Source organism: Hevea brasiliensis, chromosome 8 (assembly GCF_030052815.1).
Source record: "Hevea brasiliensis isolate MT/VB/25A 57/8 chromosome 8, ASM3005281v1, whole genome shotgun sequence".
NCBI lineage: Eukaryota > Viridiplantae > Streptophyta > Magnoliopsida > Malpighiales > Euphorbiaceae > Hevea > Hevea brasiliensis.
Window position 1 is genome coordinate 11,922,052 of NC_079500.1, and position 12,800 is coordinate 11,934,851.

At 37.5% G+C, this 12,800-nt stretch overlaps 1 non-coding gene across 1 annotated transcript; it reads right to left on the minus strand.

The window, feature by feature from the left end:
• Positions 1–1,849: 1,849 nt before the first annotated feature.
• LOC131182561 (small nucleolar RNA R71) lies at positions 1,850–1,955 on the minus strand. Its single transcript, XR_009150825.1, has one exon. It is a non-coding gene; the product is annotated as a small nucleolar RNA R71 (small nucleolar RNA).
• Positions 1,956–12,800: the final 10,845 nt, after the last annotated feature.

Genomic DNA, 12,800 nt, shown 5'->3' on the forward strand with positions numbered 1-12,800 from the left:
TAAAGAGTTCATTAATGAGCTGGCAGAAGATTCCCTTAATGTATTCCTCCTAGAACATACTATTTTAGGGCTCCATGTCAGAAAAATGCTATATATAGTCCCATTTTCTCATTTTAGAAGGGGGGGGGGGGGGGGGCAAGGAGCAAAGAAAGAAAGGAGGAGGCTAAGCAGAATTTGAGGAGTCATTTTCACCTTCCACACCATTTTCAACTAAGATTTGCAGATTTCTTTCTTTCTTTACACTTTTCTACATTTCTAGTGTTTAATTACTTACTTCTTAGCTTAGATTAAAGCTTAATTTCCATTTAAACTCATCATATCTTGTAAGCATTATGGATAGTGAGTAGTTTACTTTTGATTCTGGAGTAAGGGTTGTAATATTTGAGATATTTTGTGGATTTTGATTGGGTAATCCATATTTTGTGGTCTTAATGAGTTTTATTCATTTCTTGTATGCTTAATGACATGCTTAATGTAGGATCCCATTGAGTAATGTTCTTAATCCATGGTTGAAGCACCGAAAGGAGAAGGCCTTGTGATAGATAATCAGGAAATTGGACTTAATTAACTTAGACCTAGAAATAGGCTAAGGATTAAGAGGATTTACAGATTAATTAAGGAGCTTAATGGGTCTTAATTAATTCTAACTCCACGAAAGTAGGATTAGTTTGATTAAGGCACTCTTTGTCTCACTCGAAAGGGAATTCAAAGGATTTAAGAATTAATCTCCTTAAAACTCATAAGTTTCATAAGATTGGACAACCAATTTAAAATCCCAGAATAGCTCGAATATGAAATCCGAACTCCTAATCACTTTTACCATTGTTAATTTCTAATCGAATTTAATCATTTGCCAATTTAAATATTGCCATATTTGAACTTGCTTATTTCTATTTGATGCAATTTTAGTTTAATTAATACATTGTTGAATAGAATATTAATTTTGCACATTTAGATTTCACACTCCATTACCCATTAATTCATCATTTTAATCTCATAAATACTTCAATTTAGTCAACTTTTATATCGAAAATTCAATCATTAACACAACTCCTCGTGGGATCGATATTTTTCTATACTACTTGTACGACCCGTGCACTTGCGGTTGGGACGCATCAAGTTTTTGGCGCCGTTGCCGGGGAGTTGTTTGTTTAAGATTGAATTCTTGATTATTTTAGTTGTTTTTAGTTTTATCTTTGTTATCTTTTCATTTTGTGTTTGTTTGTTCTTTTTCAGGTACTTTAATCTTTTATGAGAAGAGCTAGAAGCTCAAGTGACACAACCTTACTGTTTAATCCTGAAATTGAGAAATTTTGTAAGGCCAACAAGAAAGAAACCAGAAGAAGGAAGGAAGCTTCGAGAGAAACCGAAATTGAAGCAGATATGGCTGATGAAAGAATTAGAATTGGTGTTGGTAATGCTGGAAATGGTCAAAATAATGAAAATGCAGCCCATGGTGAAGAAGTTGTTAATGCTAACGTGCCTAGGGGAAGTATGATGGATCATGCTTTTCCTCGTTTTGATGACTTGAGAGAGAGCATAGCAAGACCAAGGATTGATGCAAATAGTTACAAGATGGATTTTGGAGTCCTTCAAATGATTCAGAATTCTCAATTTGGGGGTCATCCTTCTGAAAATCCATACACACACCTGAAGAAGTTTGCTATGATTTGCGACATGTAAAAACAACTCAGAGTGTCCGATGATGCAGCAAGATGGAAGTTATTCCAATTCTCTTTGAAAGATAGTGCTTTTGATTGGGTTGATTCTTTAACTGACATCTCCATGACTCATTGGGAGCAACTAATCGATGCATTTCTTGCACAATATTTTCCACTGGAAAAACTCAAGAGTGAGGAATCAAATGACGACTTTCGGACCAGAGAAGATGAAACTCTCTATGAATCATGGATGAGATGGAAGGAATTAGAGAGATTATGCCCACATCATGCCATTCCAAAATGGATGATAAATCAGAATTTCTACACAAATGTCACTCCTGCAATCAGAGGAATTATTGACGCTCAAACAGGAGGAGAATTTATTATAAAGCATGAAGATGAAGCTTATGAGTTATTAGAGAAAATTACAAAGAATACTCATCTTTGGAGTAGTCCAAGAGGACCAGCTCCAACTCAGAAAGGCAAGTCTTTGGAATGTATGATCTTGATCCATTCAACATGATTAATGCAAAGTTTGATGCACTTACAAATGTCCTTGCTAAGAAGATGGAAGATTTGAGTATGTTGGTTAGTTCAACATCATCAGCTGGAAGTTCACAACAAGTGGCTTATGCAGAGGAAACTACCAGCTGTGGAGTAGATTATGGAGAACAAGCAGCATATGTTGGTAATTATGGAAACAAGCAAATGGGGAATCCTTATTCTCAAACTTACAATCCAAATTGGAGGAATCATCCCAACTTTTCATGGGGCAATCAGCAAAATCAAGTTCAAAATCAGAATTTTCAACCACAACAGCAGAGTCAAGTTCCATATCAGCAAAATAGGCAACCATTGCCCAATTTTCAGCAGAAAAATATGAACCCTCCACCAAAACAAAGAAGAACGAAATTCCACCATCAAGCTTTATTGCAATGATTCTTGCCAACCAAAATAAGCATGATGAGGAGATGAGAGAGGTGAAAGCAAAGGCTGGAACAAATGCAAACACACAATGAATCTTTGGAAAACCAGATTGCACAACAAGCATCTTCCTCAAGTGCCAAATCTTTTGGAAAGCTTCCAAGTCAACCAGAAAATCCAAGAGAGCATTGTCAAGCTATTACTTTAAGAAGTGGTAAAGTTATAAATGATGAGAAGAGTGAAAACAGTGAGAAGAGAGAAAATGAAAAAGGAACTGATGAGAGTGAAAACAGTGAGAAGGGAGAAAATGAAAAAGGAACTGATGAGAGTGAAAAGTATATACCTCCTGAGCCCTACAAGCCACAACTTCCCTTTCCACAAAGATTTCACAAAGCCAAGCTTGATAGGCAATTTGGGAAGTTCTTAGAGGTTTTGAAGAAACTTTACATAAATGTGCCTTTTGTTGATGCTCTTTCACAAATGCCCTCTTATGCAAAATTCTTGAAAGAAATTCTCTCAAACAAGAGAAAACTTGAAGATGATGAAACTGTAGCTTTGTGTAAGAATGTAGTGCTATCCTCCAAAGGAAACTTCCTCCAAAGCTTAAGGATCCAGGGAGTTTTTCAATTCCATGCCACATTGGAGAGTCTTGTTCTACAAAAGCTCTATGTGATTTAGGGGCCAGTGTTAGCCTTATGCCCCTTTCTATCTATGAGAAGCTCAACATGGGAGATCTAAAGCCAACCCACATTTCTCTTGATTAGGTGTGAGAACAATCAAGTATCTGAAGGGATTTTGGAGAATGTGCCTGAAGGTTGGAAAGTTCTATATACATTGACTTTGTCATCTTGGACATGGAGGAAGATTCTAATATTCCAATTATATTGGGGAGACCCTTTCTAGCTACAGCAGGAGCATTGATTGATGTGAAAGGAGAAAAGCTTACTCTTAGGGTTGGTGAAGAGCAATTAATTTTCAATATTAATAACTCTATGAAGAAGCATCATTCTGAAGCTGATACTTGCTTGAGAGTTGATATTATTGATGAGCTGGTTGAAGAACACTTCAGAAAGAAATATCCAGAAGATCCACTTGAAAATTGTTTGGTTCATGGAGGAGGCATAGACTATGACAACCCTCATGTAGCTGCATATACTCAACACTTAGAGGGAAGTCCACCATTCATTTCTGCTCTAGTTTTTCAACTCACACAAAAGGAAAAAGCAGAATTTAAGCAATCATCATTCAAGGAAGAAGATGCACCTAAGGTAGAACTTAAGCAACTTCCTTCTCAGCTCAGGTATGAATTTCTTGGCACTAATAACACTTATCCGAGAATTGTAAATGCAAACTTGAGTACTTTAGAAGCTGATAAGTTGTTAAGAGTGTTGAGAAAATTTAGGAAAGTTTTGGGATACACCATAGATGACATTAAAGGAATAAGCCCACATTTTTGCATGCATATAATCAGTTTGGAAGAAAATTGTAAACCATCTATTGAACATCAAAGGAGGTTGAACCCAAATATGAAAGAAGTTGTTAAAAAGGAAATTTTGAAGTTGCTTGATGCAGGGATCATATATCCCATCTCGACATGCCTTGGGTGAGCCCAGTACATGTTGTCCCAAAAAGGGTGGAATGACAAAGTGGTCAAAAATGAAAATAATGAATTAATTCCCACTAGAACGGTGACTAGTTGGCGAATGTGCATAGATTACAGAAAATTAAATGTTGCCACTAGAAAAGATCATTTTCCACTTCCCTTCATTGATCAAATGTTGGAAAGACTAGCTAGGCATTCTTACTTTTGCTATTTAGATGGATATTCAGGTTTTTTTCAAATCCCTATCCATCCAAATGATCAAGAAAACCACTTTTACTTGTCCATATGGAACCTTTGCTTATAGAAGGATGCCATTTGGGTTGTGTAATGCACCAGCCACTTTTGAGGTGCATGATGGCAATCTTCTCGATTTCATTGAAGACATAATGGAGGTTTTATGGACGATTTTTACATTTATGGATCTTCATTTGATATATGCTTGGCTAACCTTTCTAAAATTTTGCAATGATGTGCGAATCGACCTTGTGTTAAAGCGGGAAAAGTGTCATTTCATGGTTCAGAAGGGATAGTGCTTGGACATTTGGTGTCTACAGAGGAATAGAGGTTGATAAAGCCAAAGTTGAAGTGATAGAGAAGATGGCTCCTCCTACCAATGTCAAGGGAATTCAAGTTTCCTAGGACATGCGGGTTCTCTGACGCTTTATTAAGGATTTTTCTAAAATAGCTAAACCTTTGTCTAATTTGTTAAGTAATGACACACCATTTGAATTTGACCAAGAGTGTTTGGATGCCTTTTGCGAGTTGAAGCAAGCTCTCATCAAGCACCAATCATGCAACCACCGATTGGAGCCTACCTTTTGAAATTATGTGTGATGCTAGCAACTATGCAATTGGGGTCATTCTTGGTCAAAGAAAGGACAAAAAGGCTTATGCTATTTATTATGCTAGTAGAACAACTGGATGAGGCTCAAACAAATTATGCAACAAGCGAAAAGGAATTTTTGGCAATTGTCTTTGCATTGGAAAAGTTCGGACCTTACATTATTGACTCAAAGGTGGTTATATTTTCAGATCATGCACCATCGGTGTTGCTCAGTAAAAGGAGGCCAAACCGAGGCTCATTAGGTGGATCGATGCTACAAGAGTTTGATTTGGAGATTAGAGATAAGAAGGAGCTGAAAATGTAGTTCTTGATAATCTTAGTAGGTTGAAATTGGATGGTGAAGAATTGGATGAAATCCTATTGATGAGTTTTTCTTGGATGACCAACTTTTCTCTCTTGTTGCTAAACTACCTTGGTATCTGCACTTTGTGAATTATCTATCTTGTGGAGTTTTACCTCTAGGTATGACATGGCAACAAAAGAAAAAGTTCTTGCATGAGGTGAAGTTTTATAGATGGGATGACCCTTTACTCTTTAGGAGATGTTGTGATGGTCTAATTAGAAGATGTATTCCTGAAGAGGAAATCCAGAGTATTTTGCATCATTGCCATGCTTCTGATTATGGAGGACATTTTGGCATCTCTAAGACAGCTAGTAAAATTTTGCAAGCTGGTTTCTTTTGGCCAAATCTTTTTAAGGATGTGAGGAAATTTGTGTTGAATTGCGATAAATGTCAAAGGAGTGGAAATTTGTCAAAAGGAGATCAAATGCCCCTAAATAATATTCTTGAAGTGAAATTATTTGATGTTTGGGGAATAGATTTTATGGGGCCATTCCCTCCTTCATATGGTAATAGATACATCTTAGTTGGGGTTGACTATGTGTCAAAGTGGGTGGAAGCTATTGCAACTCCAACTAATGATGCTAGAGTGGTAGTGAAATTCTTGAAGAAATTTGTCTTGAGCAGATTTGGAGCTCCTAGGGCTATAATTAGTGATGGGGGTTCCCATTTTTGTAATAAGCAATTTGAGAGCTTAATGAGGAAGTATGGTGTAGTGCACAAGATAGCTACCCCATACCATCCTCAAACTTCAGGACAAGTTGAAATTTCTAACAGAGAACTCAAGCATATTTTGGAGAAAACAGTGAATAATTCTCGGAAAGATTGGTCTATCAAACTAGATGATGCTTTATGGGCATATAGGACTGCCTACAAAACCCCTATAGGAACTACTCCCTTTAGGTTGGTGTATGGTAAGTCTTGTCATTTACCTGTGGAGCTAGAACATAGAGCATATTGGGCCATTCAGACCTTGAATTTTGATCTTAAGCAAGCTGGTGAGAAAAGGGTGTTACAACTTAATGAGCTTGAGGAATTGAGGATGGATGCTTATGAAAGTGCCCGTATTTACAAAGAAAGAACTAAAGTTTGGCATGATAAGCATCTGAGGAAAAAGGAATTCAAAGAAGGTGATTCAGTTTTGTTGTTCAACTCAAGATTGAAATTGTTCCCTGGAAAACTCAAGTCAAGGTGGACTGGTCCATATAGAGTTTCTAAGGTTTTCCCTTATGGAGCAATAGAAATTTGGAGTGAAAAATCTGGGAATTTTAAGGTCAATGGGCATAGATTGAAGCATTACATAACTGGAGACCCAATACTAGGAGCAAGCTGTTACAAGCTCTCCAATCCCTCACCTCTTTTCAGTAAAATTCATGAAGAGTCCAGCTAAGGACTATAAATTAGCCCTCTTGGGAGGCATCCCAAGTCCTTTTATTTTGCTTTTGTTGATTTACTTTCATTTTCATTAATTTTGTTTTTATCTCAAATCTCCCCAAATTAAAATTTTGACATTGTTAAATCTTGTCCCTTGTAGATGTAATTCAATGAAGAAAGGCTGGTGAACTGTTGGGGAAGTAATTCTTAACTTGAAAAATTTTGTCCTTCAAAAGAACTGATAAGCTTTTGCTGCATAATCTGTGCAGGAGCTGCAATCTAGTTCATGCAGAGGAAAAATAAAATCTGCAGCAAAAAAAAAAAAAAAAAAAAAAAAGGGGTGTCTGCAGCAAATGGCTTGTATTTTTGATGAGGTTGGATGTATATCAAATGAGAAAGGGTGGTGAACTGCTGAAATTGCTATCTGGTTTATGCAGACCAGAAAAATAGAATCTGCAGCAGATCACTTGTGTTTTTGGTGAGGTTGGGTGGGTAATTTTCTAATATTTGTGCTTATAATGATATTATGGTGGTTAGTTGGTCATTTTTGCAGTTTCGAGCTCCTTTGGGGTTGTAGGATTCAAGGTAGAAATGTTGCATTTTCTTGGCAAATCTTGGAGACTTCATTTCATCATTTGTGGTTAGATGCAACTTCATGCAAATTTTATGGAGTTTTATGTGCTAAATAATTGACTTGCAGAATTTGAATCAAAATGGCATAGTTCTCAAGGGTCTTTTATGTAGGATCCATTTTTACATACTTGTGTGATGCACTTTTGATGAACTTTGAATATATTGATGTGTTTTTGATAAAAATTTCTCATGGTTTGTGCTTCTTAGAATTATATTTCATCATTCCAGGGTATTTTTCACACTTGCAATTCATGCTCTATTGCATTCTTGATCTTGTTGAATTGTGCATAAGCAACTGCATAGCTTATGCAATCCTGCATAACCAAAATTCTTGCCATTTTTCACCTTTATTGCAAGTGCATAAAGAGAGTGCATAGCTTATGCAACTCTGCATAACCTCATTTTGTCAAATTTCATATCTGTCAAAACTTGCATAAGGTGAGTGCATGACTTATGCACACTTGCATAGCTTCAAATCCTTCATTTTATCTCTGCGAGTCTTGCATAAGGAGAGTGCATGACTTATGCACTACGCATAACCAAAAATCCAAAACTCCAGTGCGAAGGTTGCATAAGCGAGTGCATAACCTATGCACTTCTGCATGACCAGAAACCCAGAAAAATCATTCTTGCCGAGGGGTGCATAAGGAAGGTGCATAAGTTATGCACTTCCGCATAACCAAGAACTCCAAAAATACAACCTTGCCGAGACCTGCATAAGCAATGTGCATAGCCTATGCACTTCTGCATAACCAAAATTCTGAATTTCAAAACCGCGCGAGTGCATAAGCAGAGTGCATAGCTTATGCACATCTGCATGACCACCAACCCAAATTCAAAAAAAATTGCCGCAGAGTGCATAAGCAGAGTGCATAGCTTATGCACATCTGCATGACCCAATTTTCTGAAAAACCATTCTTGCCGAGAGATGCATAAGGGAGTGCATAACTTATGCACTCGCATGACTTCGCTCCTCACCATTTCGTGGTCACCAAACATGCATAAGGACGATTGCATAACCTATGCACTTGTGCATAAGCATTTCTCTGAAATTTAAATCCTTTTGAAACATGTACAAAAGAGTGCAGGTTATGCATAAATCATTTTCCCCTTATGCGTCTCCTACAACCCGATTCAAATTCATTTTCAAGAAAGAACATTCCCACCACCTCCACTTCCCGACTCTTGAACCCCACGACCGCCCTTCAACCTTCATTCTTTCCGGCATTCTCGCCGTCTCTCTCCCATCTTCTCCAGCGCTCTCATCACAAAACCCTAAATCCCCTACATTTTCATTTCCCCTATCTCTTCTCCAATCGGCCATGGATTCCCCTCCACATTCACGCCCCGCCTCTCCTCTCGAAGTCTCTCCATTGTCTTCGATACACCCCCCTTCCAATCCTCCACCACAAACGACACCACCACCACCTCCACCAACCACTTACAAACGCAAAATTAGGTCCAAATCCGTGCGACCCATGTCCTCTGCTCCTCCTCTGTCCAAACGCAAAGACCCACCCACCCCATTTTCGGAGCCACCTCCTAAAAAGCCAAAAGCTCCAGCCTCTACACCTTCTTCCAAAGAAAGACAATTTCAGCAGCCCCATTTGTATCAAAGCTACCCTGGCCTCTCCCTGATACAATTCAAAAAGCCGCTTTCAAAAGACTCAAAGATAGAAGGGTACAACCTACTAGGTATATATCTGCTGATGCTCTACAATCTCTGGGTTTATTTGACAATGTAGTTGCATTTCTTGACGGTATGGGTTGGACAGAATTTGTGCATAAGCAAGAGGTAGTTTATCCGATTATAGTCTTGGAGTTTATTTCTTCATTCTCTGCTACCCTCAACTTGCATGATGTAGACCATAAGCCAATTATGACATTTAGATGCTTGGGGCAAAATAGAGAACTGTCATTAGACCAATTTCATGGCATTTTTGGTTTTGCAATTGATGGGTTCTTTAGAGTACCACACACTGGAGTAGAGGTAGCCAACAAGGGCATCTGGAATCCTGCCCAATTTTGGAGAATCATAACAAACCAACCTCAAACCTTCTCTGCTGGTAGATCCAAAACATCCCAAATCCTTGATCCTGCACTTAGGTTTATTCATAGGCTGATGGCTAGCACCATATTGGGCAGAGGGACTAGTTCTGGTGCTGTGGGCAAATCTGAACTATTTATGTTATGGTGTGCATTTCACAAAGTTAGGGTGTCTCCAGGTTACTTCTTTTGCGAACATGTGCTGCATATTGCCACCAAATCCATTGGTGACATTGTTTTGGGTGGGCTCATTACTGTCATAGCCAAGCATTTTGGCTTTAATCCTGCAGAGCACTCAATCCCAGCACTTGAGGACACTTCCTATTTTGATGCTGCACACTTAACCAAAATAGGGTTCCATTTATCATATTTTGATACTGGCCACCCTGCAGCAGAAACTGAGCCTATTGCACAACCAGAAACCCAACCTTTCACACCAGTCCCACAGCACCCTACTACACCTACCCCACCCCCTCAGCCTACTCAGGACACTCCAGCTACCTCTGCTCAGCCCATTCCTCCTACAGCTGAACCTACCTCATCCACAGCACCCCCTCCATTCAACACTAAAGCCTTATTCACCTACCTTGATAGGCTTAGTGATGATATCTACTTTGTGGATAGGAAGCTTGACAGTGGTCTTGATACACTAAAGGATCGTCATGATCAACTATTTGACCTTGTCATGGAAACCAGGGACAAACATACACAACTAAAGGAGATGGTGAAGCAACTCATGATCTTTACGGGCATGCCACCCCACCTCCATCACCTCCTCCTGCACCATCATTTCGGACAGTGAGCGCGACCCACCTTAGCAACATCCTTGGACAAAGGAAAAACAATAGACATAGATTAGTGTTTAGTTTACTTTTGTTCAATCTTGTAGGACCTTTTCTTTGTAAATATGTTCAAACATTTATAGTTTGTTTTGGATTTTGTTGATTTGTTCTGAATTAGTTTCTTTTAAATTCTGTTTCTTTTGAAGTTTTATTGAATAGCTATTACATTCGTCTTCTTTGATTTTTATTGCACTTATTGCCTTTTTGTACATATTTGCCCATACTCTGTCTATATTTCCATACTTCTACTGCTGGTTGTACATTTCCCCTTGCCAATTCCCCTGCAGCAGTTTTTGTATACACTGCACAGCTATGAATTTCCTCATGCATAACCTTTGCATAGCCTGTGCAACTCTTTCTGCTATACTTGAATGCACAGGTTGTATTTCCCTTATGCAACTGTCCTGCATAGCCTATGCAACATCTATTGCCTCTTATGCAGCACCGCATGGCTTATGCATCTTACCTATGCACATGAATTCTCATACCAGGTAACTCTTTCTTTTTGTTCTTAATTTTTACAATTCCTGGTCAATATTATTTGCTTTGAGTTTCGGATATCTACTGTTTGAGACATTGAGGACAATGTCTAATTTTGAGTTTGGGGGTGCACATTTTGATTTTTAGCTTTATTTTTCACATTTTGAGTATAAGAGCATCTCATCCCATTTCATTTACATATATTGTAAATATTTTACATATACATCCATACATACATATTCATTACACATTTACACACACATTATACATCACTTAGAAATTGTACAAATTGCATACAAATAGGCTTCCTTCATTTAGTTCATGCATTACTCATTTTAGGAATCATACACCATGCATTAAAATCTTTTGCCAAATCCCTTGAGTATTGAAAATGTGCCTATGAGAGTGATTTGACTCACCTTTTAGTTGGGTTTATGGATTGAAAGTTTCCTAAAAGGTGCAAGGTTTTGAAGTGTCTATCCCTTGCCTATATCTTCTTAGCCAAAAAGCCACCCAACTAGTCATTTGGAGATGGAAGTGTTTAGAGGGAATTATTGGATATAAGGTAGTCAAATGATGTCTCACCAATCCTAGAACAAATTTTCTAAACCTTTCAAGGCGAAATACCAGCTTGTACTTGAAAAGAGAGATGATTAGGCATTCTTTGATTTAAACCTTCTCATTTTAAACCTTTGGCCCTTTTTCCCAATTAAAATTTATCCTTGCAAACCCCTTTGAGCCTTTTTGTCCCTAATTTTTCTTGAAACCCTTATTACTACCTAGCCAATGAACCAAACACTCCAACCCTTTTCATGAGAATAATTATTCATAATATTAGGTACATAAAATAAAATAAAATAAAAAAAATACAATAAAAGGGAGAAGAAATACTTGTCACCTTGTAAAAGTGCTAGTATATGTGCTTTTCACTATTGCCATTCAAAATGAAAGAAATCCACCCAAAGTATCAAAAGAAATGAGTTTGGGGGTGGCAATTTTAGGGACAATCATCAAAAGAAAATACAAAATACAAGTTAAAGTATCAAAATGTCCCTCCATTTTTATGTGTTTTGTAAACTATGCTAGCACTTGACAATCCTCATTGTGTATTCTTCTCTCCCATATAAAAAAAAAAAAGAGAAAAAGAAAAAAATATATAATAAAGTGTACCTTATGTTTCAAAATTGAAAATATTCTCATGCTTTGAATCCTTTTTACCTATCTTTCTTCTTAGTCTCATTTTGAACCCCATGGCCCCACTACATCCCTAAAAAGACCTTTGATCTCTTGATAGTACTAGCTACATTAGTGGAGATAGGAGTAGGGAATTTGCCTATGGGATTGGAAAATTATTCATTCATTCATTCAATTCCATCATTCCATATGGAGACACTTTGACTATTGATTGTTCTAGAATTCCTTTTGAGCATGACTCTCTCTTTTGATCGGTTGGTTTGGGGATTTGAATGATAATTGACTTGATGGCTAAGCGGTGAAAGCTTGGATAAGCATTAAATTCTTTGCATTTTGAAGGATGGGTATATGGATTGTTGGTATGGCTAAAGGTGTGTTAAGTTACCTTAATGAGTGATTTTCATAACTCTTTGGATAAGGCACCCTTAAAAACTTTGCACCACATTTTAAAGTTTTCTTGAGGACAAGCAAAAGCTTGAGTTTGGGGGTATTTGATGCACATATTTTGCATAGTCATTTAGGTCTAATTTCACAATCATTTTATTTGGTTATTAGTCATTTTTAGCTAATTTCATTAGTTGTTTAGTTAGTTTTCCATAATTGTCAACTTTGGATTAATTTGTAATTTTTGCTTTGTTTTGTAGGAAAAATGGTGTTTTTGAAGGACTAAAGAGAATTTTGCCATTGAGGAGTGTCTTCTACAGCAAAAGATGCCAAAAGCAAGTTTTCAAGCTAAAATATGCATAGACCAAATCGTGCATAACTTGTCGCATAAGCTATGCGATTACGCATAAGGAGGAAGAACACTGTTCCAGAACCAAATTAAATGTGCATAAGGAGATGCATAGCTTATGCACAT